The sequence below is a fragment of the Schistocerca gregaria genome, chromosome 5, assembly GCF_023897955.1.
Source record: "Schistocerca gregaria isolate iqSchGreg1 chromosome 5, iqSchGreg1.2, whole genome shotgun sequence".
NCBI classification, from domain to species: Eukaryota; Metazoa; Arthropoda; class Insecta; order Orthoptera; family Acrididae; genus Schistocerca; species Schistocerca gregaria.
Genome location: NC_064924.1, coordinates 344,142,729 through 344,161,971, shown reverse-complemented (window position 1 = coordinate 344,161,971; position 19,243 = coordinate 344,142,729).

The window sequence follows — 19,243 nt, the reverse complement described above, 5'->3', positions numbered from 1 at the left end:
GTGTAACATTAATGCAAGGGCGCTGAGGGCTTAGCTGTTTAGCGCCCTCCACCATAGATCATCATCATCAGAGTAGTAGTGTGTGTGTGTGTGTGTGAGTTCCTAAAGGACCAAACTGCTGAGGTCACCGGTCGTGTGAAAGTAGTAATAGTAGTAGTAGTAGTAGTAGTAGTAGTAACAGTAGTAGTGGCAGTGTATAATTGTAGAGAAGATCGAAGAGACATTTAATAAAGGTGAGGCACTGAATAAAAATTTCCTAAAATTGTACCTCATATTTTGACCGTGTAAAGCCCGTTTGAACCTCTAGAAAACCGAAAAAAAGTTATGTTTAGCCCATTAGGATTGCGGACGATTTGGCTTGGGGGATTTTACATCCTCCCCATTCTCGTTAGGAGTGGAAAATTAACGTAACTCTTCCATGACGGAACGTTTTCCTCTAGCAGGCAGCGTCTGCTCGCTTTCAGAGCAGAGTTTACGCTGCCTCTGACAAGTGCTCTCGATAACTGCGCGTCGCACCGAGTTCCCTGTCACACATTTTTTTTTTTTTTCTCTTGCTGGGTTGTGCTGCACGCTCACCGCCGACAAACTGTCAGGCTGCCATGAAGTACACGTCACTGACATCAAAAATGTTTTCGCCTCTGTTGTTGGGATACTGGGCGAATATTCTGAGTCTCAAATTCACGGCAAAACCATTACCGTCTGCAGCTCATTTAACTTCATAGTATTTGCAGTTGAACTATAATATTTCGATAACATAGCAACATATACATCTGTATGTACCATAACAAGTGTAACATTCTGAGACAATGCAAAACGAAGAGCTACGTTATCCAGAAGTAGATGGTATATTACATTTACATCAGCATCTATAATCTGAAAAACACTGTTCGTGGCTGAGAGTGCGTCAAATGTCAAGTTATTAGAGTTTTTCCCCACGTGTGGAGTACGGAAAGAATGATCGTTTATATGCCTCCGTACGTGCTGTAATGTATCTAATCTTCTCCTCAAGATTCCTACTGGAGCGTTAAGTAGCGGGTTGTAGTACATTTCTAGAGTCTTCATTTAAAGCTAGGACTTGAAAGTTTGTAAGTACGCTTTCTCGGGACAGTTTATGTCTATCTTCAAGAGTCTTCCAGTTCAGTTTCTTCAACATCTCTGTGACGCTTTACCATGGATCAAACATACCTGAGACCAATCCTACTGTCCTTCTCTACATATGTTCAGTGTCCCCCGTCAGTCTTGTTTGGTACGGTTTCCACACACTTGAGCAATATTCTAGAATGGGCCGCATGTGTGATTTGTAAGTGATCGCCTTTGTAGACTGATTGAATTCCCGCAGCATTCTACCAATAAACCATATACTACCGCCTGCTTTACCCACGACTGAACCTATGTGCTCATTCCATTTCATTTCCCCACAGAAGTTTCACCCAGGTATTTTTATCAGTTGACCGGTTCCAATTGACACTGATATTACACTACATAGAACATTTTATTTTTTGTTTATCCTTGCGCTGAAGGTGCCATTTCCTGATACTGTCAGCGCCAAAAGTATTAAAAATACCTGTTACGTTCCATAAACTTTGGTTATATAATGTTGATTTTTCTTTTCAAGTTTAGATATACGACTGCTTCTTGTGGCTAAAGCATTGCTTCAAACTGCTTTAGTGTATTCTATATTGATTTTAAAACTCTAAAAATAATAATGGACGTTGCAGAGATGGCATCGAGATCTTGCAAACATCTGGCAGATGCTTTTCCTTATATCTGCGGCCTGAGAAACAAGAATGATTTTTGTTGTAAGAAAAAAATCATTACAAAATCATTAAACAAACACAGTGAAGATCTTTACTTCTTGATGACCATTATTAATCTTTAGTAGTCAGTGTGTGCCCCGCACAAAGATGAGTTCTTCCACTCTGTGAGGCATGCTGTGGATGATACTACCAAGTTTATGTTGGTGTATGAGCTCCCACTCCTCAAGAGCAGTTTCAGTGAGATCCTGAAGATTGTCAGGTGGAATTGGACACTCTGCACTGGCCACCTTCAACAGGTCCCGTGCAAGCTCAATAGCATTCATATCTGGTTACTGTGCTGGCCACTGCACTCGGTTGATCTTGCACCTTTGAAGACGCCCAGACACTACTAGACTACCGTGCAGTCTTGCATTGTCATCGACTAGGATGAAGTTGTCACCGACTTCATTTCTGTAGGTCCTTACATTCGTTTGTAGGACCTCTTGGAGGTATTGGGGACCAGTCAGACTGCCACAGATGAAAATTGTAGGTATCCACTGTCATTATTTCGTCCAGAACATTACACTTCTATCTGCAAACGAATGGACTTACTGAACGTATCGGCGTTTTGTTGCCGTCTAGCGCTTCTTCAAACCTTAACCCGTCTAGTGTCCAGTCGCAAACCAATCCTGGTCTCATCAGCAAACATGACGTTTCTCCCTTCTGCAAATATCGATGCGCAAGAGCCCAGGTCCTTCGATGGCGTCCGTTCCATTGTTTCGGTGCAAGACTCCTAATTGGTATTCTGGAAAGAAGGCCATTCTGATGCAGTCTTGTTACGCACTGTTTGGTCTGAGATACGAACCCCTATTGCTCGACAGAAGTAATTTCCAATATTCCTGGCAGTTGATGCTGGGCTCCTGCGAGCCAACAGTTGGAGGAAACGATCCTGCATTGATGTTGTCATACAAGGACGACCGCTGTGAGGTCTATAGTTCACATTTCTCGTCTCTCTGTACTTCCTCCACACCTTAGACACATTCACTTTGAGTGAAACGTTCCCATTTATACAAAACAAGGGTACAAAAGCAAAACTGTAGAAGTAAGCAAATTTTCAGCACTATGAAGTTTTTGCATGTGAAACACACCTAGATAATGGAGCTTTGATATTAGCATCAGTGTACAGGTCCCCATTAGGAGATAACGAGCTATTCATCAACGACTTTGACTACCTATTATGCTGTCTGTCAAACAAAAAAAGAAGTTATTAATCTGTAGTGATTTCAATATAAACTTCCTAAGCGATTCTGATAGAAAAAGTGAACTAGACGTGTTATTAATGACATATTAATTAGAATCAGTGATCATTTTCCCTACATGTACAGTATATCTCAAGACAGTAGCACTCTAACAGATAATGTATTTGTGCAGCAAGGGAATGTAAAAGTAACACATGCTTTCTGTGTGATAAATGGATAATCAGACCAAGATCCACAATTGATTACCCTATAAAACCTAGGAGGGGGTACAGTTCAGATATCATTAGGTAAAAATGTAAGGTTGCTGAACCTGGTATCTATAGAGCACTTCAGAGAAAGTTTCAGAAATGTTAATTGGAGGCATGTATATAATGACACAGACGCTAATGACAAATGCAACATATTTCTTGGCCGGTCGCGGTGGTCTCGCGGTTCTAGGCGCGCAGTCCTGAACCGTGCGACTGCTACGGTCGCAGGTTCGAATCCTGCCTCGGGCATGGATGTGTGTGATGTCCTTAGGTTAGTTAGGTTTAAGTAGTTCTAAGTTCTAGGGGACTAATGACCACAGCAGTTGAGTCCCATAGTGCTCAGAGCCATGTGAACCACATATTTCTTGATAAATTTATATCCCTTTTTGAACATTATTGCCCAAACATTTTCCAAATGCAGCACCAAACATCTTTCAAAGAAACGTTGGATTACTACAGGTATTAAATACCTTCAGAAAGAAAAATAAAGCTGTATGAGACAGCAAGAATTAGTAAAGTCCCAGAAGTTATTTTACACTATAAAATTATTGTAACATAGAGAAAAAAGTTGTCAGAAAATCAAGAAGGGTAGAGCATACTAAGTTTTTGGCCATACATATAAATGAGAATCTTAATTGGAAAATTCATATTTTGGATCTCCTAAAGCGACTGGGTTCACCAACTTTTGCAAAATAATTGCCGATTTTGAGGATATAGGAACCAGTAAGCTAACATACTTTGCATACTTTCACTCTCTGATGTCATATGGAATAATATTTTGGCGTAGCTCAACACTTAGGCAAAAAGTATTCACTGCTCAGAAGAAAGCGGTTAGAATAATGTGTGGGGCTTATAGTCGCACATCTTGTAGGCATATGTTAAAAGTTTAGCAATTCTTACAACAGCCTCACAGTGCATTTACTCAGTAATGGATTTTTTTCTCAGTAACAAAACAACAGTTTGAAAACAACAGTGACATTCATGACTATAATACCAAAAGGAAAAAAAGACTTACACTATCTTCTACTTAACCTACCTTTGGAACAGAAAGAGGTAAAATATGCTACTGTAAAATGTCTGACAGACAGCAGTAATAGTTTCAAAAATAAACTGAAAGCATATCTCCTTGGCAACTCCTCTTGAACCACAGATGAATTCTTAAATAGATGTAAATAAATATATACGTATAATATATGCATTTTGTGCCATTTAGGGGAATGGGGTAGGTAAAAAAATTTTAAGCTTAAAAAAAAAGAACCTTGATTCATGTGTGCATTTCATATGCACTTGACACGTTCCGCATCATAGCGGTCATCGGAGACTGATCGTGGAATGCGTAACTGACTAACACGTAACAGATCGGCAACATCTTGCTGTGTATGACCTGTTGAAAGTAAATTCTCTGTACCTGAAACACAAATTGAATGGCGCTGTTGTTGATACTGGACTGCTTGTTGCGCACCGCTGCGGTAGCGGTATGTCCACACGACTAGGGAACGGCCGCAAAGCATTCCAGTAGTAAACACTGTCCAATATTAGGGTTCTAATTGGATAATGCATGAAGTGTCTAGACCAATGGGCCTTCCAGTGTCGAAGACGGTATTTTATTATAGTATTACAAACTTTTGTTGAGCAGTGTACTCTGTACAAGTGTCATATAAAATTTGTGATGCCTACTAAGCGTATTTCGGTATGCCTGTTTGGGATCAAAAGGTCTCATTTCGCCTGTAAAAATTGTAAATGAACTTTGGAAGATCAGAACACATTATTTTGAAAAATGTGGACTGAAATGAACACAATAAAATCCTCGTCCAACTTAATATTCTGTTCTATTATTCAGGACGGTATAGAGGGGAAAAGAGGTGTGTGAAGTTTGGTATATTGATGATTTGGAGGGAGCCTACTGATAATTAAGCAATTGTTACCGCTTTACCGTGGACCCTTCGAAACGAAGAGCTGCCATGAATGCTCCTGGTACCGTTTATTTAGATCTTCCTTCATTCGCCCAGTGCCACATGGTCCAGACCTCCATGTGCCCATTTGATCAGACAGGAAGCAACAAAGTTCTGATTCAGGAGATCATGCTAACGTTGCAGACCCCGACTTTGTAGTCGAGATGAATCCGTACTGTCCTAACCAGAATGGCATAACTGATTTGGTCTGAGGTTTTTGTCTGACCAAGTCAAATTCTGAGCTGCTTAAATTAAGGTTGAGGCAAAGGTACCTGCTGGATGCATGTGTGAAGATCACGGCTGAGAGGAAATTACATGAAACTGTCTCAGTTTTTTCCTATCAAAACAGTTTCTGTTTTTGCCGTGATATTAGCAAAAATGGCTCTGAGCACTATGCGACTTAACATCTATGGTTATCAGTCGCCTAGAACTTAGAACTAATTAAACCTAACTAACCTAAGGACATCACACACATCCATGCCCGAGGCAGGATTCGAACCTGCGACTGTAGCAGTCGCGCGGTTCCCGACTGAGCGCCTAGAACCGCGACACCACCGCGGCCGGCTGATATTAGCAGTTTGTTTGGTGAAGCTGGAATAATCTCGAATCTAACTGAGTGTCAGCTCTGCATGTACAGCTCATCAAAGAACCTCAAACCTGTTCTACTAGTTAATGGGAACAAGTATCCATCTCTTCTTACGGCTCACTCAGTGCATCTCAAAGAGAATTACACTAGTATCAAGATTTTGCTCCAAGTATTGAAGCATGACGAGTATGAATTTGAAGTTATCAGAGTCCTCAAGACCGTGGGTTTTCAGATGAGTCTGGGGTCCGAACCGCACAATAACCCTGGGTTTGGTGTGGGGCGGCGGTGGGGTGAGTGGACTGCTTTCGCCTGTTGTCGGGTTATGTACCACTGAGGGTTACGACGAGAACGAGGCCTCTCCGTCGATTCTTCGTCCCCAGTCCCATACAGTACAATACAATAGTAATTCCTAGGTATTTAGTAGAATTTACAGCCTCTAGGTGTGATTGATTTATCGTGTAACCAAAGTTTAATGGATTAAATTTAGCACTCACGTGGATGACCTCAAGCTTTCCATTATTTAGGGTCAATTGCCAATTTTCGCACCATACAGATATCGTTTCTAAATCGTTTTGCCTTTGGTTTTTATCTTCCGATGTTATTAGACGATAAACGACAGCGTCATCTGCAGATAACCTCAGACGGTTACTCAGATTGTCTCCTAAATCGTTTATATAAATAGAGGATCTTTAACACTACATTGGGAAGCACCAGAAATCACTTCTGTACTCGATGACTTTCCGTCAGTCACCACGAACTCTGACATCTCTGACAAGAGATCACGAGTCCACTCGCGTAACTGAGATGATAGCCCATAAGCCCGCAATTTCACTACAACCCGCTTGTGAAGTACACTGTTAAAAGCCTTCTGGAAAACTAGAAATACGAAATTAACTTGAAATCCTTTGTCAATAGAACACAACATTTCGTGTGAGTAAGAAGCTAGTTGTGTTTCATAAGAACGATATTTTCTAAAACCGTGTTCACTGTGTGTCAATCTACCGTTCTCTTCGAGGTAATTCATTATGTCCGAACACAACATATATTCTTAAATACTGCTGCAAATATACGTTAATTCAGTAATTTAGTGGATTACTGCTATTGCCTTTCCTAAATACTGCTGTGACCTATACGACTTTCCTGTCTTTTTGGATTAGTGCTATTGCCTTTCCTGAATGTTGGTGTGACCTAAGCAACTTTTCAGTCTGTGGGTATAGATCTATCGTCGACCGAGTGGTTGTATATGATTGTTAAGTATGGAGCTATTGCATCAGAGTACTCTGAAAGGAACAACCTAATTAGTATACAGCCTGGATCGGAAGACTTCCTTTTATTAAGTGACTGAAGTTGCCTCACTTCTCTGAGGATATCTACTTCTAAGTTACTCATGTTGACAGCTGTTGTTGAGTCGAATTCTGAAGTATTTACTTCGTCTCCTTTATTGGAGGAATCTCGGAAGGCTGTGTTTAGTAACTCTACTTTAGCAGCACTGTCCTCGATAGTTTTTCCATTGCTATCGCTCAGAGCAGGCATTGATGGTTTCTTTGGCGCTAACGTACATTAGATACGATCATAATCTCTTTGGATTTTCTGCCAGGTTTCGAGGCAAGGTTTCGTTGTGGAAACTATTGTAAGCATCTCGCATTGACGTCCGCTCTAAATTTCGAAATTCTGTTAAAGATTGTCAATCTTGGAGATCTTGCGTTCGTTTAAATTTGGCATGCTGTTTTCGTTATTTCTGCAACAGTATTCTGACCCGTTTTGTGTAACAAGGAGGATCAGCTCCGTCGTTTCTTAATTTATTTGATATAAATCTCTCAACTGCTGTCCATACTTCTTTGAATTCAAGCCACATGTGGTCTATACGTGCATTGTTAATTTGGAAGGAGTGGAAACTGTCTCTCAGGAAGGTGACAAGCGAATTTTTATCTACTTTTCTGAATAGGTACATATTTTGTTTATTTTTGGAGGATTTGGGAGTTACGGTATTCAATTTCGCTAGGAAACCCTGTGTTCACTAACTCCTGTACCCGTTTTGATGCTCGTTATTAGCCCAGAGTTATTTGTTGCTAAGAGGTGAAGTGTTTTTCACAACCGTTTACTTTTAGAATGGGCTCATGAACTAACTGCTCGAAATAATTTTCAGACAATGAATTTAGCACAATTTCGGATGATGTTTTGTGCGTACTTCCGGATTTAAATATATATTTTCCCCAAAATATCGACGTAAAACTGAAGTTTCCACTAACTATAATTGTATGAGCTGGGTGTGTGTTTGAAATTAGATTAAAGTTTTCTATGAACCTTTCAGCAATTGTATCACTTTAACTACAAGGTCGGCAAAATGATCCATTTATTATTTTATTCCGTTTGCCGCGAATGACCTCTAACACTATTAACACACAGTAACTATCTACTTCAATTCCGCAACAAGATAAACTGCAGCCTACATGGTCGCAGAACAGTCTGTGCCTGTGATTCATACCCTCCACTCGGCTCTGTACCAGAGAAATCCCAATCCGTCCTGTCGACTATGCTGCAAATGATGAGCTCTGCTTTCATCTCGCAAGCAGCAGTGGCAGCCTTTACCATTTCTGACAGCCGCTCGAAACTAGAGAGAATCTCTTCCAACCCAAAGCAAAACACATCATTGGAATCGACATGAGCCACCACCTGCAGTTGGCTGCACCATGTGCTCTTCAGGGCATCTGGAAGGAGCCGTTCAGCATCTGGAATGACACCACCCCGTATACATACAGAGTGCTTATTGGCTTTCTTCCCCTTCTTGGCAGATCTGTCCCTAAGGAGTCCTGTAATGCACCTAACATTGGAGCTCCAACTACCAATAATCTGGCCCTCTGTGATTCCTCGGGTCTTGCAGCTGAGAGGTTTCGTCTGAGATGGAACAAGTGACTGCATGTGGCTGAGGGACAGTGTCAGCCACAGATAGCACCTGGAACCCGTTCGTCAGACTAACCTAGGAGGCCTTATGTTCCGTCCCCTGGGAAGCCTTTCGCCACCTGCTGCGCCCTGAAGTGACCTTCCCACTCGACCACCGATGAGGTGGTAAACCTCAGTGCAAACAGTAACTGGGCTGGCCACTGGTGCAGACCCGATCGGCGGACTCGAGACCATGGTGAACGTTTGCTGGATTCCCACAACTAGCCCACAACAGTGATGCCCATCCACTGACGCCTCAAGTTGTGTAACCGAAGTCATCACAGTCTGGAGCTGAGAGCAAAGTGTCACCAACTCGATTTGCATCCACACACAGCATCACAGTCCCTATCCATACCAAAGACTGTGGAGAACTACAGACAAAAAACAAAGTACTATCAACATATGCTACAGAACTCTACAGTAAACATTGACGAAATCGCAAAAACTGTGTCTAATAAATTAAATTAACGCGCAGAGATTAAAAAACTAAACTACCAAAGCACTCTGGTGAGACTAAATAATCCACTCCTGATTAGGAGTTTGTAATATGTCACAAAATCGGTTTACTTTCCGACACATGTGTCTATTAAAACTTAAATTAACATGCAGAAAGTCAAAAAACTGAACTACCAAAGCACACAGATGAAACTATGAAATTCGCTTCTGGTTATAAACTTGTAAAATGTCACTAAATCGGTTACTTCCGTGTTGCTGCTTTTGTCTAGGCCTGCTGCTTCTCCCTGACTAGCTACTATGTTTTTACTATGTTCCATGAATTTCCATCAATTTTAATTGCATTCAACATAAAATTTCATTGTTTGTTAGTTGTAAATGAAAGAAATAACAAATTGGACACTATTCTAAATAAATGGAAGTTAATTTCACAGATATCAAAATCCTACTCACGAAAACAAAGTTTGACATAAATAATTATATTTTTCCCAACTCTTCGGACATAATAAACCAGAAAATAGCATTTACTCCCCAAAGACAAAAAATATGTTACACAACTACGTTTTTCGTTCTATAAAGTGTACAGTTTTATACTGCAGATTATTTATGGAAAGCTGCCAATCTTTTCAGCTCTTTGAAATCTTTTCAGCTCTTTGAAGTCTTCTCAAGATCTGACTGAATATTCTTCTTTCAGACAGTACTTCATTACAGATAACTGAATCATCTGCAAAAGGTCTGAAGTTACTACTAATACTGTCTGCAGAGTCATTAATATTCAACGTGAACAGCAATGGTCCCAACACACTTCCCTGGGGCACACTCCAAGTTACTTCTACATCTGACGATAACTCTCCATCCAAGATAACTTGTTGCGTCCTCCCTATCAATCGAGTCACGAACTTCAAATGGTTCAAATGGCTCTGAACACTATGGGACTTAACTTCTGAGGTCATCAAACACCTAGAACTTAGAACTACTTAAACCTAACTAACCTAAGGACATCACACACATCCATGCCCGAGCCAGGATTCGAACCTGCGACCGTAGCGGTCGCGCGGTACCAGACTGTAGCGCCTAGAACCGCTCGGCCACTCCTGCCGGCTCGCGAACTTCATTTGATACTCTATACTACTGTACTTTTAATAATAAACGTACGTGTGGTACTGAGTCAAACGCTTTTCGTAAATCAAGAAATACTGCCCCTACCTGTCTGCCTTGATCCAAAGCTTTCAGTATGTAATGTGAGAAAAGTGCGAGTTTGGTTTGAGGTGACCCATGCTCAGAATATTCTACAGCAGAACGATATCAAGGTTATTGGTCGAAATCTTGTGGATCACTCCTACTTACCTTTTTTTTTTTTTTTTTTTTTTTTTTTTGCTCGTGGGATCTACGACAGATTATAGTTAAAAGAGGAGCACTATATAGAAGGTAATCCTGGAGCTTCGTTCAATTTTAATAATTTCAGATGTACAGGACATAAAATCCCGTCTGTGGCCTGTGATCAATTTTATGTTAATAATTGGCAACCAATGCTGTACAATCGCAATAAAGCCATGAGATGTTCAAATGACCCTTTTATTAGAACATGTTACGCGTTTCGGGATTACACCCATCTTCAGACTTCACAAACTTCAACTCCTTCCTTATCAACCAGGCGTACAGCCTTGACAACTCAAAGAAAGTGTCCAATAACATATGATTGTAACTGTTTGTGTCGCAGTTATAGTCATATACATAAATGACCTTGTGGATAACATCGGAGGTTCACTGAGGCTTTTTGCGGATGATGCTGCGGTATATCGAGAGGTTGTAACTATGGTAAATTGTACTGAAATGCCGGAGGATCAGCAGCGAATTGACGCATGGTGCAGGGAATGGCAATTGAATCTCAATTTAGACAAGTGTAATGTGCTGCGGATACATAGAAAGATAGATCCCATATCATTTAGCTACAATATAGCAGGTCAGAAACTGGAAGCAGCTAATTCCATAAATTATCTGAGAGTACGCATTAGGAGTGATTTAAAATGGAATGATCATATAAAGTTGATCGTCGGTAAGGCAAATGCCAGACTGAGATTCATTGGAAGAATGCTAAGGAAATGCAATCCAAAAACAAAGGAAGTAGGTTACAGCACACTTGTTCGCCCAGTGCTTGAATACTGCTCACCAGTGTGGGATCCGTACCAGATAGGGTTAATAGAAAAGATAGAGAAGATCCAACGGAGAGAAGCGCGCTCCGTTACAGGATCATTTAGTAACCGCGAAAGCGTTACGGAGTTGATAGATAAACTCCAGGGGAAGACTCTGCAGGAGAGACGCTCAGTAGCTCGGTACGGGCTTTTGTTGAAGTTTCGAGAACATACCTTCAGCGATGAGTCAAGCAGTATATTTCTCCCTCCTACGTATATCTCGCGAAGAGAGCATGAGGATAAAATCAGAGAGATTAGAGCCCACACAGAGGCATGCCGACAATCCTCCTTTCCACGAACAATACGAGACTGGAATAGAAAGGAGAACCGATAGAGGAACTCAAGATACCCTCCGCCACACGCCGTCAGATGGCTTGCGGAGTATGGATGTAGATGTAGATATGTTATTGGACACTTTCTTTGAGTTGTCAAGGCTGTACGCCTGGTTGATTAGGAAAGAGTTGAAGTTTGTGATGTCTGAAGACGGGTGTAATCAAGAAACGCGTAACATGTTCTAATAAAAGAGTCATTTGAACTTCTCATGACTTTTTTGCGATTGTACAGCATTGGTTGCCAATTATTAATGATCTCAGCTGTTTCTCAACTACACTGTCACCAGCGCTTATATCATTCTTCTTTTCATTGAGATGAAGAGTGAATCTGGGCAGTTATCCTTGGTTTTTCTTTGTCAACGAATGTTTGATAACGGAGTTAAGTATTTACGCTTTTGCTTTCCTACCCTCAATTTCAACTCCTGCATCATCTGCTATTGGTTGAGCATTAACTTTGGTGCTATTAACAGTTTTTACGTATGACCAGAATTTTTTGGGGTTTTGTGAAAGAACGTTTTACAGTACTCTTCTATGGTGGTCGCTGAAGGCTTCACGCATTGCTCTCGTAACAGCCAAACGCTTTCCATTCGGCATCTATCAATAGCCCAATGCTTTGTTTTTACACCTATCATGCAATAGTCTGTTTCTCTAGTAGTTTCTTTATAGTGACTGTATACCGTGAAGAATCCCTCTCATTATGAACTGTTCTTCTGGGTACATATCTATCCAGTGCATAGTCAAGCATTCAACCATTCTTTTAAACTTGAAGCATATTTCCTCTACATGCCCGGTCCTGTGCTAAAGTTTCGCGTTCCTCAGCCTTAAAGAGATGAGGTCTGTCTGTTGCCATTATATCTAATATATTTCCATCATAAATATGGTTCCGATATACCTTCTTTTCTAAATAGTTTCCAGAGAAGCCTTTAGTTATATTTCACAGGATGTCTTGTCATGCTCAACACTAACAAAACTGTGATTTATGCAATTGATTGTTGGTTGATTTAAGTCTTCACCGATGAACGCAGTATAATTGGGGAACTTACATACAAGTAGAACTGAAGTTTTCTCTACAGTTTTCGATTACATCAGGGGATGCGTCTGGTGATCGATAGAAGGATCCAATTACAATTTTATGCCCGCCCCTGATACTGACTCTTGCCCAAAAAACTCTCGCAAGCAGCGTCAATTTCTGTCTCTGTGGATCTGAGTCGGCTGGTCCCGGCGAAGGTTCGAGTCCTCCCTCGGTCATAGGTGTGTGTGTTTGTCCTTAGGATAATTTAGGTTAAGTAGTGTGTAAGCTTAGGGAATGATGACCTTAACAGTTAAGTCCCATAAGATTTCAAACACATTTGATTTTTTTGAATTTGACTTCTTTGTCTACTGCGACAAATATACCACTTCCATTTCCCACTTGCCTATCCTTTCGAAATAAACTAAATTTTCTCCAGAAATCCCACTGCTGTCAACTTCAGGTTTTAACAAGCATTCTGCACCGAGTATTATGTGAGCTTCGCTGCTTTTCAGGTGCGCTTCAAACTCTAGCACTTTGTTGCGAATGCTTCGACAGTTAACTACTAGGATTTTAACACTCTCGCCTCTGGGGGAGGGGTGGGGGAGCATTCCTTCGGATCTTACGCTAATACTTCTGCAGCTTCTACAGCTGTCGTCATCCTGACTGGATGGAGAGTCACCAAATAATTAAAAAAACTGTATGCACCCTATACACAGTCAGCTACATGGGTAGCAACCTCTGATGTGTAGTGCATCCTGACCCACTTTTGGGGACCCTATAGTTCTCAACCACATGCCGCACTTCCAGGAAGTCACAGGCTAGCTCGTCACTGAACCTTCGAAGTCTCTGGTTCAATCCTTCCACTCGACTGAGAACCAAGTGCTATGATCAGTTCTGGGAACAATGCTGCAGTTTGTGACCTTCATTGAAACTCAGTGCGCAAGGCGGCAACCTACTCTGCCAGTTGCTGCAAAGATCCTAGAATGACCTAGGAGCCCAGGCAAAAGCCATTGTTTGTTCTAACTGGTGTTACAATCTCCAGTTGGTTGTATCTTGTTCCCTCAATGGCTGCCACAATACCCTCTGCTAAAGGAAGCGCCCAAGCACACCAACAGAGTGAACCTGGCGTTCCTTCCTGTCCCTTGCTGCCGTTTCCCTAAGCCATACTATAATTCGTCCTATTTTTGAAGAGTCGACGATTAATCGACCTACACCCTCAGGCGTTTGCCTCCTCTTGACACAGGATAAGGCAGATTTCCCAACAGCGAAAGTGATTCCCGTTGGCTCAATTTCGGTTCCAGTGGAAATGAGCACTTCGAACCTGTTGCTTAGGTGAACACATTGAGATCTCCATGATCCATTTCTACTCTGTACGGGAGACCTAGACCTACCACTGACACGCCACTCGCGGTCAAGTGGACGAGTAATGACAGATCCCATGCATCCAGCAGAAGATACAGGATTGACAAGAGAGGGAAGTACTCGAGATACCTTTACTGCCTCTAGTACGTGAATCTCGAGAGCTCTCCCAACGCACAAGTTGGTGGCAGTTGCCAATTGTTTGACATCAGTCAGGGCAATTTTCAGCTAATTACGAACGTCAACCAACTCATCTGTGTTTGAGGACTGCGCTCACTATGTGGCTGCATCGTGGCTGGTGCAATATTTTATTGGACAGTAGAGAAATAACTTGCAACTAAGCCTGCTGATTACACTAACCAACAGTGTGAATACATAAATGTGTTTGTTAGCTATATCGACCACGATGATAACGAAAAGTTAAAGATGGTGCATTTAGTTACAATTGTATTTTATTAGCATACACTGTCAATCTATTCCCATATAGGAGGAGATTAACGTCCCGTCGACAACGAGGTCATTAGAGACGGAGCACAAGTTCGGATTATGAAACGATGGGGAAGTGAAGCGGCGTCCTCTTTAAAAGGAACCATCCTGGAATTTGCCTGAAGCGATTTAGGGAAATCACGGAAAACCTAAATCAGGATGGCCGAAAGCGGGTTTGAACCGCTGTCCTCCAGAATGCTAGTCCAGTGTGCTAATCACTGCACCACACCGCTCGGTCTTCCCATATAGGTTTCAAAATCCCTCTGATGGTATACAGAGTGATCAAGTTACAAGCAACAATATCTGTGCGCATTTTGTAGCTATTTTTTGCCCGTGCTCGTAGCAACAGGGGTAAGGGGAAGAGGAAACGAGGAGCGAAACATGTTTCATTTTAGTGTAGTTTCAGTCTGTTTCAAGCTGTGTTCTGTTCTTGTGCTGTAAGAACGTGTTACTGAAGTGTGCTCAGTGCGTGTAGTCAAGTGTGGCTGGTGTGTGTAGTCGCTGTAAGTCCTGTGATTTAATTCGTCTCGCAAATATATAAATAGTGCTGAGAATTTTTGCTACGCTTGCGGAAAGGCTACATTGAATTCGCAAAGGAGGCGAATAGCGCCATATATTAGGAAGGCCTGCAGACTGTACTTTGGCTGTGAAATCGAGACCAGGACAAGCCCTGAGCTCCTCGTGTGTTTTGCTTGCGTATCTTGTCTCTCGAGTCTTCATTCGTGGTATATCGTAAAAGATATTCCCTGGCTTTTGCTATACCCATGATATGGCGAGAACTATCAAACCATGAGAGTGATTGTTACTTCTGTATGACAACTCCATTAATATATCGTAATTTCAAGACTAAAAAGCCTTCCTTCACATATCCTAACATACCGTCAGCGATGCGGTCAGTGACTCACCTGTCCTACGTGATTGTGTTATTGTAATAATGCAGACGGCAGTAGTGAAACTAGGGCAGCACCATCACCTTCAAAATCCAGTTCTTCGAATGCTCCTGATTTTGGGTGTGACAATGAGTGTATAGAGATTCACGAAATAACGCAGCGTGAACTTAGCGCCGTAGTGAGAGATCTGGAGCTGCCGAAGGGTAAAGATGAACTGTCAATACAGTGGAATCGTCTTGATAAGGCGGTAAATGTGATTGCGTTGTGTAACCATCATATCCCATTTCTTTCATTTTTCGGAAGTGAAAAGAATTTGGTATTTTTTAGTGATGCATGGGGACTAATGGCGGCTATGGGCATTGACTATAAAAGTGATCAGTAGAGTATGTTCACTGACTCCTCCAAAGTAAGTCTCAAGTGTGTGCTGCTACATAATACCAAGTTGTTACCAACCATTCCGACTGGGTACGTACCTTAAGTGAAAGGAACATATGATAACGTGAAACAATTCTTATTGCGATTGAACTATGACAGGTTTAAATGGCACATTTCCGTTGATCTGAAAGTCATATGCATATTACTTGGGCTACAACACGGCTACACCCAATTCTGTTGCTTACTCTGACAGTCGCACCAAAGCACTTCATTATAAAAAGAAAGATTCGCCTATGCGTCAGTCATTTCAACCAGTATCTCACAACGTTATGCACAGAGCATTTCTCGAATCCAAGAACATAATTTCCCATGTCTTCATACAAAATTGGGCCTAACGGAAAACGTCAATGAGGTCGTGCACAAAACTGGAGAAGCATTTCTCTATTCTCGCGAGAAATTTTCACGTCTTAGTGAGACGAATATAAAAGACGGGATTTTCGTGGGTCCCCAGCTACGCAAACTGTAAAAAAAAAAGAGAGAATTTCGACAACATCTTGACAGGTGATGTAAAGTTGGCTTGGGATGCCTTTGTTCAAGTATCAACAGGCAGAAAAGTATAACGATCTTGTGGCAAATCTCCTGCACTGCTACAGTAGACTGAGATGCAACAAATCCTTAAAGCTACATTTTCTAGATTCTCACTTCGACTTCTTAACTGACAACTGTGGTGCACTGAGAACGCTTCCATCAGTAAATTTCGGACATGTAAATGACATACAAGGGAAATTGGAGTGCATCAATGTTAGCCGCTTACTGCTGGTCACTAATCAGGGAATCACCTGCAGAAAATTACAAAACCCAGGCAAGGCGGTTGCGGCTTCAGGAGTCTTCCTCAAAGGGATAACACCTAAGTAAGTACACGCATAAACTTATAAAGGCAATAACGTAAAGTTACCATAACTTCAAAACTAGAACTAATCCTGCATTTTCATTAATATTTTCGGTATCAGCACACTCGATAACTTAAACTCTACCTCTTTCATGACAATTACAGAAAAATGTACAATTTGTTAGCTTTTAATCTGTTGAGCTAAAAATATTACTGATTCCCTTTAAGAACTGAAGCAATTAGAACATCAAACGATATTTCTATCCAGGCAATGGAAAAACCTTTGCAAACGTCAATAGATTCCTAAATTTTTGCTAACAAAATCTAGGACAGTGTTAACTCACAATAAATTTAGATAATATATACTCCTCTTCCTCCCCCCATGAACCATGGACCTTGCCGTCGGTGGGGAGGATTGCGTGCCTGAGCGATACATATAGTCGTACCGTAGGTGCAACGATAACGGAGGGGTATCTGTTGAGAGGCCAGACAAACATTTGGTTCCTGAAGAGGGGCAACAGCCTTTTCAGTAATTGCAGGCGCAACAGTCTGGATGATTAACTGATGTGGCCTTGTAACACTAACCAAAACAGCCTTGCTGTACTGGTACTGCGAACGGCTGAAAGCAAGGGGAAACTACGGCCGTAATTTTTCCCGAGGGCATGCAGCTTTACTGTATGGTAAAATGATGATGGCGTCCTCTTGGGTAAAATATTCCGGAGGTAAAATAGTCCCCCAGTCGGATCTCCGGGCGGGGAGTACACAGGAAGACGTCGTTATCAGGAGAAAGAAAACTGGCGTTCTACGGATCGGAGCGTGGAATGTCAGATCCCTTAATCGGGCAGGTAGGTTAGAAAATTTCAAAACGGAAATGGGTAGGTTAAATTTAGATATAGTGGGAATTAGGGAAGTTCGGTGGCAGGAGGAACAAGACTGTTGGTCAGGCGAATACAGGGTTATAAATACAAAATCAAATAGGGGTGATGTAGGAGTAAGTTTAATAATGAATAAAAAAATAGGAGTACGAGTAAGCTACTAGAAACAGCATAGTGAACGCATTATTGTGGCCAAGATAGACACGAAGTCCACGCCTACCACAGTAGAACAAGTTTATATGCCAACTAGCTCTGCAGATGACGAAGAAATTGAAGAAATGTATGATGAAATAAAAGAAATTATTCAGATAGTGAAGGGAGACGAAAATTTAATAGTCATGGGTGACTAGAATTCGGTAGTAGGAAAAGGAAGAGAAGGAAACATAGTAGGTGAATATGGATTGGGGGGGAAGAAATGAAAGACGAAGCCGCCTGGTAGAATTTTGCACAGAGCATAACTTAATTATAGCTGACACTTGGTTCAAGCATCATGAAAGAAGGTCGTATACATGGAAGAAGCCTGGAGATAGTGACAGGTTTCAGATAGATTATATAATGGTAAGTCAGAGATCTAGGAACCAGGTTTTAAATTGTAAGACATTTCCAGGGGCAGATGTGGACTCTGACCACAATCTATTGGTTATGAACTGTAGATTAAAACTGAAGAAACAGCAAAAAGGTGGGAATTTAAGGAGATGGGACCGGGATAAACCGTAAGAACCAGAGGTTTTACAGAGTTTCAAGGAGAGCATAGGGGAACAATTGACAGGAATGGGGGAAAGAAATACAGTAGAAGAAGAATGGGTAGCTTTGAGGGATGAAGTAGTGAAGGCAGCAAAGGATAAAGTAGGTAAAAAGACGAGGGCTGCTAGAAATCCTTGGGAGACAGAAGAGATAATGAATTTAATTGATGAAAGGAGAAAATACAAAAATGCAGTAAATGAAGCAGGCAAAAAAGAGTACAAATGTCTCAAAAATGAAATCGATACGAAGCGCAAAATGGCTAAGCAGGGATGGCTAGAGGACAAATGTAAGGATGTAGAGACTTATCTCACGAGGGTAAGACAGATACTGCCTACAGGAAAATTAAAGATACATTTGGAGAAAAGAGAACCACTTGTATGACTATCAAGAGCTCAGATGGAAACCCAGTTCTAAGCAAAGAAGAGAAAGCAGAAAGGTGGAAGGAGTGTATAGAAGATCTATACAGGGGCGATGTACTTGAGGACAATATTATGGAAATGAAAGAGTATGTAGATGAGGATGAAATGGGAGATATAATACTGCGTGAAGAGTTTGACAGAGCACTGAAAGACCTAAGTCGAAACAAGGCCACCGGAGTAGACAACATTCCATTAGAACTACTGACAGCCTTGGGAGAGCCAGTCCTGACAAAACCCTACCATTTGGTGAGCAAGATATATGAGACAGGCGAAATACCCTCAGACTTCAAGAAAAATATAATAATTCCAATCCCAAAGAAAGCAGGTGTTGACATATGTGAAAATTACCGAACTATCAGTTTAATAAGTGACAGCTTCAAAATACTAACGCGAATTCTTTACAGACGAATGGAAAAACTAGTAGAAGCCGACCTCGGGGAAGATCAGTTTGGATTCAGTAGAAATATTGGAACACGAGAGGCAATACTGACCCTAC